Here is a 13,566-nt window from a genome sequence, read left to right on the forward strand (position 1 = left end):
AAAAATTTTATTTTGCCATTCTGCAAAGCTTAATGTACCTTCCGCACTTCCCTAGTACCACTGAAATTGATCTTGATCCTCCCAGTCTTCTTCCTGCCTTTGGTGACCAACAAGTCACTCTGTGCTCAGCTAATCGCTTCGGCCGGTGATAGGCTTAATTAACAGCTACATAGCTATAGAGCTATGACAACACAACAAATAAAATAAAAATAAAGACAATGTTTTGAGTAATTTCTGATAAATTGTTTTATGATTTTAGTAGAGAATTTGCCTAATATATAATCACTTTATGCTTGACTAAATGGTTTGAATTTTTTGCACAGTTTGTGACTTTCACCTTATTTGTTTGCATACACTGGAAAGTTATTCTATGTATTGACAATTTCCATATGTCCTAGCTAAATAGAAATTAGGATTTTATGTATATAAGTCTATAAACAACAATTACCACACTATCTGACATGTAAAATATGCAAACTCCTGTCTATAAAATGATAGCATACCGTTTTAAATGGCGCCCAGATGAATTTTACCTAAGTTATGACTTTAATATTTTACAAATAAAAATGATGTTATGGAACTCTCTTATAACGAATTGTGATATTGATGAAAGTCATTCTTTCTAGTTTTTTCTTTTACATAATGTAGAAAATAAGGAGAATACTAGTGATCTTTACCTCCGTATTGTGGCATCACTGTGGCCCTCTTAATGAACCACCCTACCTACAGTAACTGTGTGCATTATTCTCATTTAATGAATGGACCCACCCTGCATCCGATTCATTTAAATGAGCCAGATAGTGACTCTGGTCGGCTCATTTTTGCACCGTATCCAGGTTTGCCACGGTTTTCAGTCCTGCAATAAAACGAATTTGGTGCTTAAATGAGCCGACCAGAGTCACTATCTTACTTCAGCTGGCTCATTTAAATGAATTAGATGCGGCAAAGGTCCGGCAGCTGTATGCCCAAACCCTAGTGTGAATGCACCCTTAAAGCAGCATACCCATGTAACTATATGAACTAAGCGCAGTACACATGTGTTTAATTAAATGTTTTATCGATAACTAGTTGCATTAAAATATCTGCATATTTTAGCGAAAGTAATACTGTTTCAGAAGACAAGCTTTACAGCTGTGTTCACACGTTGCAGTTGTATTGCAGTTTCACCACCGTACTGTTGTGGTACTACATCGTTTTTACTGCAATTTTGCTGTACCACAACAATTTCGCAACAGTACCAAAATGCACATGCAACATTTGAATTCAGCCTTAAAGGTGTACTCCGGTGGAAAAATTATTTTTTTTTAATCACCTGGTGCCAGAAAGTTAAAAAGATTTGTGAATTACTTCTATTTAAAAATCTAAATCCTTCCAGTACTTATCAGCTGCTGTATGCTCCACAGGAAGTTCTTTTCTTTTTGAATTTCTTTTCTGTCTGACCACAGTGCTCTCTGCTGACACCTCTGTCCATGTCAGGAACTGTCCAGAGCGGGAGCAAATCCCCATTGCAAACCTCTACTGCTCTGGACAGTTCCTGACATGGACAGAGGTGTCAGCAGAGAGCACTGTAGTCAGACAGAAAAGAAATTCAAAAAGAAGAGAACTTCCTCTGTAGAAAAATGTATGTATGTGTATGTAAAAATGTTTTCCACTGAAGCACCCCTTTAAGAAAGGTGCTTCTGCCACATGTTATGACTTGCACGTGCCTGTGGATGCACAGTCATAATGTAACCCAGCAGCTATCTTCTGTAATCGTTGCATGCTCCCAGTAGTTCTAAGTGGTCTTGTATTAATGAGTTCAACAAGACCAATTACAGCTCTGTTTGAAAACTCTGGAATTTTAACTCTATGATTTCCAGAAACCATATAGCTGTATGTGGAGAAAATTGAAGTATCACGTGCAAAGAAGATTTTGAGAGTTGGTTAAATATGGTGAAATTTCTCCAAAAAAAAGCCCACCTAGACCAGATTGTCTAAACCAGATTTTTGGATCCACCATATATTTAGCTTTATCTTCTTTGAGGAAACCATTCCATCCCCCTAGGTGACCACTTTTTTGTGCAATTCCTAAAGAGGTTTAACTGTACTTTGATTCTACTAAAACAGCATAATAACTGTCCATGATAAAGTGCTGTCCAAGTGAACTTAAAAGAGTCTCATGAAACATACCTGGCAATAACTTTAGGGTTACACAGATACTCTCAGAAGCAAATGAAAACCTAAAGGGGTTATCCACCAAAAGGTGATTTTAGTACGTACCTGGCAGACAGTAATGGACATGCTTAGGAAGGATCTGCGCTTGTCTTGGGGCTAAATTACTATGTTGTGTGATTACCATAACACTGTGGCTAGCTTTTTGTGAACTGGCTATTTCCTGTTGGAGTTTGTTCCATTAAACTACAAGTCACATAATTCTTTGTTTGTAAGTGTGAGGTCACTTTTCTCCCTCATACACATGAGCCACCCCACCCCCTGAAACACAACTGTGCTCCCTTTAATGCAATAAACCAGTTTTTCTGACCAGGTAGCCTTCAGCTGTTGCAAAACTAGAATTCTTGCAGAATGATCTCCCTCCCACCCAGCGGTTGCTCCACCAATTGAAGCAAAGACAGTCTCACTCTGAACACCTGACTGATGATGTAATGTCTGGGGCACACTGAACCTGGGAAAACCTGAGACGAGAGTAATTTTGTTTTGTGCTAAAAATAAACATTGAGGCAAAAATAATATCATGAACTACACTAACTTTACAGCCCCTGTAGCATAGTCAAATAAAAAAAATCCAGAATACCCCTTTAATTTTATCTGCAGAATAATTTCCTCTGCAGAGTAAAAATCAATCATAAGAGCTACAAAGAGCCTCAGTTAGCCCTGTTAACTGATCTTTCCGGTTCATAGTTGGGTATCCCAAGCAGGGGGCCCAATCCCTATGATATTAATATGGCCTAATAAGGAATACGGAAAGGGTTGTCTTAGGCTGTGTTTACAGGCTGCAGCTAATTAGCAGTACCACAGCTAATAACCACATACAGGCTTTGCCAACAGTTACCTAAATGACAGTAAAAATGGTGCATATTCAGAGCATATTGGTGCATAATCACAGTAAACCATGTCCCTTTACAGCGATTTCAGTCATAAGCTGCATAAATGCTTGTGGTAATAAGCTGAAGTACTGCTAATTAGCTGCAACATGTGAACACAGTTTTAGGTCTGGGTTGCATTGAGACTTTTGAACTGAATGATTTGAACTATCTGGCTACAGAGTTGATTGTAATCTTGTGGACTGCAGCTGTCACTCAAAAGTCTCAGGCCTAACTATGCAGCGCCCACGCACGTCTGCAGATCTGGTCCTCCGGCTTGTCTGTTCAGGAGCATAGAGTCCCGTATTTTGAGGTGAGTGCAGGATATTTCAGTTTGTGTCCAGTTTGTATTATATACTGTATGAATACATTTTTATCTTTGTAAGGCACAACCTATAATTAAGATCACAAAGACAGGACAGTTGTTAAGAAGGCAGCATTGTCATGCATTTTATTACATGTATATAAAAGTTAATTTATTCTTTGAAAATGATTTATAGATATACAGTAGAAGCAATGCTTCAATGTATCTATGTTCTATGCCTACACTTTTACTTCTATGTCTAGTACAACAGGTTTGTATTTATTTGATTCTCGCTTTTTGCGATATATAGCGATACGGCCCCCTGGGAAAAATTGTGATTATCTGCTCACGGGGGCCAGCCAGAGCATGTAAAAACAAATATAAATACTAAAAGTCAGTTTTTCCCAATCAGGGTGCCTCCAGTTGTTGCAAAACTACAACTCCCAGCATGGCAAAGGCTGTCCGGCCATGCTGGTAGTTGTAGTTTCACAACAGCTGGAGGCACCCTGGTAGAAAAACACTGAGCTAAATAAAAGGGCACAGGGTGAAAGGGTGAAAAATAAAAAAAAACTTCTGCTAATCTACTCCCGGTCCCTGCAGTTGCCGTTCCCCTCCGTGCGGTCCGGTGTCTCCCCTCTTCACCATTCAACTAGTAGGACCTTTCTTTTTTCAGCCAATCACTGGCCGCAGCGGTGTCAAGTGTCAAGCCAGTGATTGCTGAAAGGTCTTTTTCAGCAGCAAATACACTGGGTTTCCCGGATCCGGTGGGAGATTTGAAAACCGCCAGGGAAAACCCAGTGTACTGCTGCAGTACAAAATTTGACAGGGGGAGGGAGGGGGAATGTGACAAGGGGGGGGGGGGGCAATGTGACATGGGGGGAGAATGTGACAAGGGGGGAGAATGTGACAGGGGGAGAATGTGACGGGGGAGAATGTGACATGGGGGGAGAATGTGACAGGGGGGGAGAATGTGACAGGGGGGGGAGAATGTGACATGGGGGGCACACGATGCAGAAATTTTCTGTAGAGAAATTGTCTTGTGGTACAAAAGTTTAAATCTGCACCCTGTCAATTTCTACTGCAGGAACCCCCAAGGATTTGTAATGGATTTCCTCAAATGACTTAAATTGGGAAGTGAACATTTGCAATCCATTCTTTGGGTGAAATAAACTACTGAACAAAACAGTACACTCACCTGAATTCTGCTGTTCCTGTTTTGAGGCTTCCATGGCTCCCCAGCTGGTCATTGGTCACTGTTTAATAGCATTGACTAACAATAAAGTGATCAGGTGTTGACACATCATTTTTAGAGGCAGAAAGGCAAACACCAGCCAGGGACCAGGAGCCTTGGACATGTGAACAGCAGGAGATGAGTATTTTATTTATTTTTTTCAGATCAGCTGTTAGAATTTGCTTTGGAGAATTCATACTAAAATCCACACAATCCGGTGCAAATTTCGGGAGGATTCATGCAAATTCAATCTGCATGAACATACTCTAAGGCTAAGTTTCCACTTGGATTTTTTTCAGGCAGATTTTGTAAAACTGCCACTGCAGTTGATATATTTAATATTGTAAGATATAGTAAAATTAAAGGACCTCAAACATAAAGATTTTGTTTTTCAAAGCAGAATACAGATCACTGAAGTATATCCATATAAAATGAAAGCCAGGCCCATGTCTGCTATTAGAGACGAGCAAATTTTTAAAAAATTGGATTTGGCCGATTCGTTGAATTTTCCCCCCAAAATAGCTTTGTTCTGAATTTATATGCAGCAAATTGCTAATAAAAATGGCTATTTCTGGCCTACAGAGAGCCTCAATAGGGGTGTAGAACACTTTGCCTTGTCCTAACACGCATAGGGAGTGTGCAGTGTTAGTGAAATAATACTGTTATTCAGTATGACATGCAGATTAGAGGCATCGCTATGAGAATCACTGTCGCAGAGTGTCTGGATGTGGCAGCAGGGAGACCATATGGCGTCAAAATGGAAGAGAATAAATAGATTTTTTAAGCAATTTTTATTTAATTTAATTTGAATTTATTTACATTTTTTGAGTACCCATTCTGGTGAGCCCCCCTCCCCCCCAATGTCTTTCTCTTTGTGGAACATCAAATGTTTCATTCAATCAGTTATGGTTCATTGTTAACGCTCCAACCTGTTTTATTGGATTCTTGTGGTATTTCCATAGCTAATATATGATGTTGATGACCATAGGGCCTCAGTCTTGAAAAGATTACATCGATTTTTTTAAATTAAAATGTAAGATTTTGAAATTTAGATTTAATATTACACTCCCAAGTTTAATGTCCTGGCCCCGGCATTTAAATAGTGTGGTTACAAAATGCCAAATCTAACAAGGCATCACATGTCACATGGCGGCACAATGGCAGAGCCTGGAGGTGGCATCAATATGAGGAGGCCATATAGTGGCTGAATGACACAGCCTGGAATTAGCGGCAGCATGAGGAGAACATATAGTGGCTGAATGACACAGCCTGGAGGTGGTAGCAGCATGAGGTGAACATATGGTGGCAAAATGAGATGGCTTGAAGCTGGCATCAGCATGAGGAGAACATATGGTGGCAAAATGAGAAAGCCTGGAGGTGGCAGCAGCATCAGGAGTCCTGAAAGTGACCCGGTGACAGAGTGGTGCGATGGGTGGTAATACCAGTACCCGGTGACGAAGGTGGGTGAAAAAAGGAGAACTTGGCATCAGATGTGTGGCATCAGGTGGGTGGCAGGATCAGAATAGTAGATGAGGCAGGTAGGCCGAAAAAAAGGACTCTTTTGTAAAAGTGTTAGTGTGCACAAGTAAGTATTGAGGATATGCATTACGTAAAACACAACTTTTAATAATATGCTTAGGATAAAATATATGGGCTCAAATTTTTATTTTAACCCCTTAACGCATGAAGAAATGTACGTCCTGGTGAGCTGGCACTTAACGCACCAGGATGTACATATACGTCCTGTACATAACCACGAGCATCGGAGCGATGCTCGGGTCATGTGCGGCAGGTCCCGGCTGCTGATCGCGCGGATGTCCGCCATTAACCCCTCAGATGCCGTGATCAATACAGATCACGGCATCTGCAGTGCTGCGGTCACTAAAATGGATGATCGGATCGCACGCGGCGATCCGATCATCCAGAATGGCAGACAGAGGTCCCCTCACCTGCCTCCGCTGCCTACCCGGGTCTTCTGCTCTAGTCTGAGATCAAGCAGACGAGAGCAGAAGATGACCGATAACACTGATCAGTGCTACGTCCTATGCGTAGCACTGAACAGAATAAGCAATCGAATTATTGCTATAAATAGTCCCTATGGGGACTATTAAAGTGTAAAAATAAAAGTAAAAAAAGTAAACAATAAACAAAGTAAAAAATATGAAAAACCCCTCCCCTAATAAAACGTAAATTGTCCCATTTTCCCTATTTCACCCCCAAAAAGTGTAAAAAAATATTTTTATATAAATATTTGGTATCGCCGCGTGCATAAATATCCAAACTATTAAAATATAATGTTAATGATACTGTACGGCGTTGATGTAAAAAAAAAAAAAAGTCCAAAATTGCTGCTTTTTATAACATTTTGTTACCCAAAAAATTGATAAAAAATTTATTAAAAGTTTTATATAAGCAAATATGGTATCAATAAAAATATCACAGCGCAAAAAATGAGCTCCCATACCGCTGCTTATAGAGATAAATGAAAAAGTTTTAGGTCTTCAAAATCAGGGGATTTTAAATGTACTAATTTGGTCAAAAAGTTTGCGTTTTTTTTTTAAGCGTAACAGTAATAGAAAAGTATGTTATCATGGGTATCATTTTGATTGTATTGACCCAAAGAATAAAGAACACGTCATTTTTACCGTAAATTGTACGGCGTGAAAACAAAACCTTCCAAAATTAGCAAAATTGCGATTTTCTTTTTAATTTCCCCACACAAATAGTATTTTTGTGATTGCGCCATACATTTTATGGTAAAGTGAGTGATGGCATTACAACGGACAACTGGTCACGCAAAAAATTAGCCATCATACTAGTCTGTGGATGAAAATATAAAATAGTTATGATTTTTTGAAGGCGAGGAGGAAAAAACGAAAACGGCCCAAATTGGCTGATTCCTTAAAGTGTTAAGGACGCAGCCCTTTTTTGCAAATCTGACCACTGCCACTTTAAGCAATAATAACTCTGGGATGCTTTTACTTTTCATTCTGATTCAGAGACTGTTTTTTCGTGACATATTCTACTTTATGTTTTTCGTTGATACTTGCATAATTTCTAGGTGAAAAATTCCAAAATTTGATGAAAATTTTGAATTTTTTTAACTTTGAAACTCTCTGCTTATAAGGAAAATGGACACCCCAAATAAATTATATAATGATTCACATATACAATATGTCTACTTTATGATGGCATCATAAAGTTGACATGTTTTTACTTTTGGAAGACATCAGAAGGTTTCAAAGTTCAGCAGCAATTTTCCCCAAAATTTTCAAAATCTGAATTTTTCAGGGACCAGTTCAGTTTTTAAGTGGATTTGAGGGGCCTTCATATTAGAAATGTCCCATAAATTACTCCATTATAAAAATTGCTCCCCTCAAAATGACATTCAGAAAGTGTGTTAACCCTTTAGGTGTTTCACAGAAATAGCAGCAAAGTGAAGGAGAAAATTCAAATTCTTCATTTTTTACACTGGCATGTTCTTGTAGACCCAGTTTTTTATTTTTACAAGGGGTAATAGGAGAAAAATCCCCCCAAAATTTGTAACCCAATTTCTCTCGAGTAAGTAAATATCTCATATGTGTATGTCAAGTGTTCTGTGGGTGCACTAGAGGGCTCAGTAGGGAAGGAGTGACAATGGGATTTTAGAGAGTAAGTTTTTCTAAAATGGTTTTTAGGGGTCATGTCACATTTAGGAAGCTCTTATGGAGCCAGAACAGCAAAAAAAAAATAAATAAACACATGGCATACTATTTTGGAATCTACACCGCTAAAGGAACGTAACAAGGGGTACAGTGAGCCTTAATACCCCACAGGTGTTTGAGGAATTTTCGTTTAAAGTCGGATGTGGAAATGAAAAAAAAAAACTTTTTTTTTACTAAAATGCAGTTTTTTGTCCAAATTTTTAATTTTTTCAAGGGGTAATAGGAGAAAATGCCCCGTAAAATTTGTAACTTCATTTGCCCCATGTGTGGACATCAAGTGCTCTGCTGGCGCACTACAATGCTCAGAAGAGAAGGGGCGCCATTGAGCTTTTGGAGAGAGAATTTGGTTGGAATAGAAGTTAGGGACCCCCCTTGGTGCCAGAACTGTGGACCCCCTCACATGTGACTCCATTTTGAAACTACACCCCTCACAGAATTTAATAAGGGCTGCAGTGAGCATTTACACCCCACTGGTGTTTGATAGATCTTTGAAACAGTGGGCTGTGCAAATGAAAAATTACCGTGCATGCTGGGACTTTGCAACAGCTGGAGGCACACTGTTTGGAAAACCTTCAGTTAGGTTCTGTTACCTAACTTATTATTTTCCAACCAATGTGCTTCCAGCTGTTGCAAAAGTACAACTCCCAGCATACACGGTAATTTTTCATTTGCACAGCCCACTGTTCCAAAGATCTGTCAAACACCAATGGGGAGGGCATGCTGGGAGATGTAGTTATAAAACAGCTGGAGGTACGCAACTACAACTCCCAGTATGGCCAGACAGCCGTTTGCTGTTCGTGCATGCTGGGAGTTGTAGTTTTGCAAGATTTAGAGGGCCACGGTTTAGAAACCACCACACAGTGATCTCCAAACTGTGGCCCTCCAGATGCTTAACTAGCCGGTAAGTTTCCTAGCAACATCTGGAGGGCTACAGTTTGGAGACAAAATGTTGCAAAACTACAAATCTCAGCATGCCCAGACAGAAAACTGCTGTGTGGCATGCTGGGAGTTGTAGTTTAGCAAGATCTAGAGGGCCATAGTTTAGATATCACTGCACAATGATCTCCAAACTGTAGCCCTCCAGCTGTTGCAAAACTACAAATCCCAGTATGCCCAAACAGCAAACAGCTGTCTGAGCATGCTGGGAGTTGTAGTTTTGCAACATCTGGAGGGCTACAGTTTAGAGACCACTGTATAGTGGTCTCCAAACTGTAGCCCTCCAGATGTTGCTAGGAAACTCACCGACTTCTGTAGGATCGCCGCACGCCGCACCAGGGAGAAGATCGCCGCCTGTCACACTACAGTTCCCCCGTTCTGCCCGGACTACCATGGGTGGGCAGAACAGGGGAACCGAACTTTAACCTCCCCGATCTGCTATTGGTTGGTCACTTCTGACCGACCAATAGCAGGGATAGCAGGGGTGGCACCCCTTCCACCTCACTCCTATCCCTTCAGGGGGATCGGGGGTGTCTTGGACACCCCCGATCCCCCTTATTTTCTGGGTCACCGGAGACCCATATAACCCGGAATCGCAGAAGATCGCCAGTCTGAATTGACATGGGGGGGTCTCAGGAAATTCCACAACAATGTGCCAGGATGACTGCTGAATTATTTCAGCAGGCATCCCAGTCCGGTCCCCAATCGACTAGCGGCAGGGACCAGAATTACCATGGGCGTACCTGTACGCCCTACGTCCTTAAGGACTCAGGATGCAGGGCGTATGCATATGCCTGTGTCCTGAAGAGGTTAAATCAAACCAAAGGAAAGGTGTGCAAAAAACACCATGTGCCACCTACACCACCAAGTATTGATTTGAGGCAAAGACTTGCATCCTTTTTTGGTGAAAAATCCCAAAATTTCATGAAAATGTAGAAAATTTTGCATTTTTCTAACTTTGAAGCTCTCTGCATTTAAGGAAAATGGATATTCCAAATACATTTTATTTTTATTCACAAATACAATATGTCCACTTTATGTTGGCATCATAAAATGGACATTTTTACTTTTTGAAAAAATTAGAGGGCTTCAAAGTAGAGCTTCAATTTCATGAAAATTGCAAAATCTGAAGGGACAGATGTCACAGCCCCTATATAATCGGCGGCCATCTTGCCTCTCCTCATTTCATCTATGCACTCAGATGGAGAGGATGGGACTGTGTGTGTGTGTGTGAATAGCTCATACCACAGCGTTACACTGCAACTGCTAGTCACATCAGCATTAGGGAAAGGCAGGAGTGCAGAGTGCTGTGCTGTTACACTGAGAAGGATCATTGATTGCTAAACCTCCTATTCACGTTATTGAGCATTGCAGCAGAGAGGGGCAGATAGCTGTCAGCTGCCTCATACAGATCTCCAAGCTGCCTGAACTTTCTGAAGCATCTTATCTCCTAATTTTTCAGCCCAATAAAGTTAATTTTTTTTGCTCCACAAATCTTCTGCTGCTCAGAATTGTGTGGCAGAGTGCAATTTAGGGTTTAATCCCTGGATGATTTTTTTCTTGTGGTGCTGCACTGTTGGGTCCTGCTGCTGTTCAGAAATGCGTGATTTTTCAGCGGACTGTAGTGCATTTGCAAGTCCAAACAATAGTATTCACCTGCTGTTTTTTTTTAAAATAGATTTTTCTGCGTAAAGTTATGCATATATAACTGCCCTCATCAGTGCATACCGCATAGGTACATCCAAGTATTGTACCATTTAGTACATGTTAAGCTGTCAAGGTACTCCATACCGTCAAAGTCCAAACAATAGTATTCACCGGCTGGTGTTTTACAAAAATACAGATTTTTTTTCTGCTAATAGTTAGGCATATTACTGCCCTCATCAGTGCATACCGCATAGGTACATCCAAGTATTGTACCATTTAGTACCTGTTAATCTGTCAAGGTGCTCCATACCGTCAAAGTCCAAACAATAGTATCCACTGCCTGGTGTTTTACAAAAATACAGAGTTTTTTCTGCGTACAGTTAGGCATATTACTGCCCTCATCGGTGCATGCCGCATAGGTACATCCAAGTATTGTACCATTTAGTACCTGTTAAGTTGTCAAGGTGCTCCATACCGTCAAAGTCCAAACAATAGTATCCACCGGCTGGTGTTTTACAAAAATACAGATTTTTTTCGGCTAATAGTTAGGCATATTACTGCCCTCATCAGTGCATACCGCATACGTACATCCAAGTATTGTACCATTTAGTACCATCTGTCAAGGTGCTTCAAACCGTCAAAGTCCAAACAATAGTATTCACCGGTTGGTGTTTTACAAAAATACAGATTTTTTCTGCGTATAGTTAGGCATATTACTGCCCTCATCAGTGCATACCGCATAGGTACATCCAAGTATTGTACCATTTACTACCTGTTAATCTGTCAAGGTGCTCCAAACCGTCAAAGTCCAAACAATAGTATCCACCGGCTGGTGTTTTACAAAAATACAGAGATTTTTCTACGTATAGTTACGCTTATTACTGCCCTCATCAGTGCAGACCGCATAGGTACATCCAAGTACTGTACCATCTAGTACCTGTTAATCTGTCAAGGGCCTACATACTGTCAAAGGACAGCCGTAAGTAATCACCTGCTGCTGTTCTAGACAAATACTGTTTAAAGAGTAGTGTAGCGTATTGTAATACCCTCATAAATGCACTAAGTATGTCAGGCAGAGAAGTGCCAGAATGTGCACAGAGGAGTGGCAGAGGCCTAAATACTTCAGGCAGAGTTGGCAGCAGACTTGGGGCGAGTGGCAGCAGGAGTCGCAGTGAGAGGCCTGAGCTCCCGTTATCAGCCAGGGGTCGTGTCTCCACCAGCAACCCATCTGCCGTCGTCGATTGGTTAACACACTCATCCACATCTCACGAGTGACATCTGACACCCCCAGTCAACAGTCGGTGGGTTCCTGAGACACACTCTCAGTTGGCATGGCTCGGGAGCAGTCCCTGTCTTCCCATTGCCTTTGTCCTATGCTGTTCCCTCTCCTAGAGAAGTATCTTATGCTGTAGGTTCAGCTCCACTATTTACTGAGGACGATCTAATAGAGGACAGTCAGCAGCTACTGGATAGCCAAGAAGGGGAGGAGACATGCGCTGCTTGCTCCGCTAGGCGGCCAAGTAGTGATGCGGAGAGTGACGTGGGAGGCGGTGTTGCAAGTGTTCAGGGTCCTGAAGCAGACACTGTTGTGGAACCTGAGGAGGACATCAGGTACGTGCACACAACTGTTGATGATGATGAAGCCGATCGCAATTGGGAGCCAGTGTGCAGAAGGGGCTTCATCATCATCAGGAGAAGAGAGTTGCAGGTTGCCCTTGAGGCAGCAAGGCGGTAGCACGGTTGGCAGTCAGCATGGTGGCAGTAGTGGAAATTCAGGAGCCAAACGTGACCGGGGAAGACCACCTGCTTCGCGGCAGCCTTCCTTTCTGGGAGGTAGTGGAACAGGGCTTCCTGGAGACGGCGCCAATAGCAGTCAATTAGTGCGGACTGCGGGTGGGAAAATCAGCTACTCGGCGGTGTGAAAGTTTTTCATAAGGCATCCAGAGGAGGTTCACGTAGCCACATGCAAGATCTGTCGGCAGAAGGTGAAGCGTGGCCAGGGTCCCAATGTCGGCACCACGGCCCTGCGTCAACACATGCTTCGCCACCATAAAGCGGCCTGGGAGAACCGTGGCTCCGATGTAGTGTCCAGCCTGCTGCATCACCCAGTGGCCATCCGCTCCCTCCTTCATCCAGCCAAGGCTCCGCCACCTCAGCCAAAGGGAGCTGTGTGTCAAACCCTCCTTCTGTCGCTCCTGCTTTTCCCGCTTTTAGTCAGCCATTCCGCCAACAATCCATCGGCGAAGCCATGTCCAAGAGACAACAGTATGCGCCCACTCATCCAACGGCGCACAAGTTGAATGTGCTCCTGTCCAAGTTGCTGGTGTTGCAGTCCCTCCCTATTCAAGTGGTGGACTCTGCACCTTTCAGAGAATTGATGGCTTGTGCCGAGCCGAGGTGGAGAGTCCCAAGCCGTCATTTCTTTGCGAAGAAGGCAGTACCAGCCCTGCATAAGTTTGTACTAGATAAGGTGGGCCAGTCCTTTAGCCTGTCGGTGTGTTCAAAAGTGCACGGCAGCACCGATGTGTGGAGCTGTAACTACGGGCAGGGACAATACTTGTCTTTTACGGCCCACTGGGTAAATGTGGTTCCTGCACAGCCACAACAGCAACTTGGACAGGTCACACCGCTTCCTCCTCCACGCTCTCGCTCTCAGGCAGTTGG

General features: G+C 42.2%; 1 protein-coding gene and 2 long non-coding RNA genes across 31 annotated transcripts in view; 2 read left to right on the forward strand and 1 right to left on the reverse strand.

The window, feature by feature from the left end:
* The window catches only part of KCNMA1 (potassium calcium-activated channel subfamily M alpha 1), a 550,733-nt gene that overhangs the window by 463,473 nt on the left and 73,694 nt on the right, over positions 1-13,566 (reverse strand). The gene's annotated exons all lie outside the window — the stretch shown is intronic.
* The window catches only part of LOC130282736 (uncharacterized), a 70,394-nt gene that overhangs the window by 42,064 nt on the left and 14,764 nt on the right, over positions 1-13,566 (forward strand). The gene's annotated exons all lie outside the window — the stretch shown is intronic.
* LOC130282737 (uncharacterized) overlaps positions 1-13,566 on the forward strand; it is a 30,383-nt gene that overhangs the window by 4,515 nt on the left and 12,302 nt on the right. The window contains exon 2 of the long non-coding RNA XR_008846511.1: positions 3,263-3,393. This is a non-coding gene — a long non-coding RNA (uncharacterized LOC130282737). The remainder of the gene's footprint in view (positions 1-3,262; positions 3,394-13,566) is intronic.

Source organism: Hyla sarda, chromosome 7 (genome assembly GCF_029499605.1).
Source record: "Hyla sarda isolate aHylSar1 chromosome 7, aHylSar1.hap1, whole genome shotgun sequence".
Classification (NCBI taxonomy): Eukaryota; Metazoa; Chordata; class Amphibia; order Anura; family Hylidae; genus Hyla; species Hyla sarda.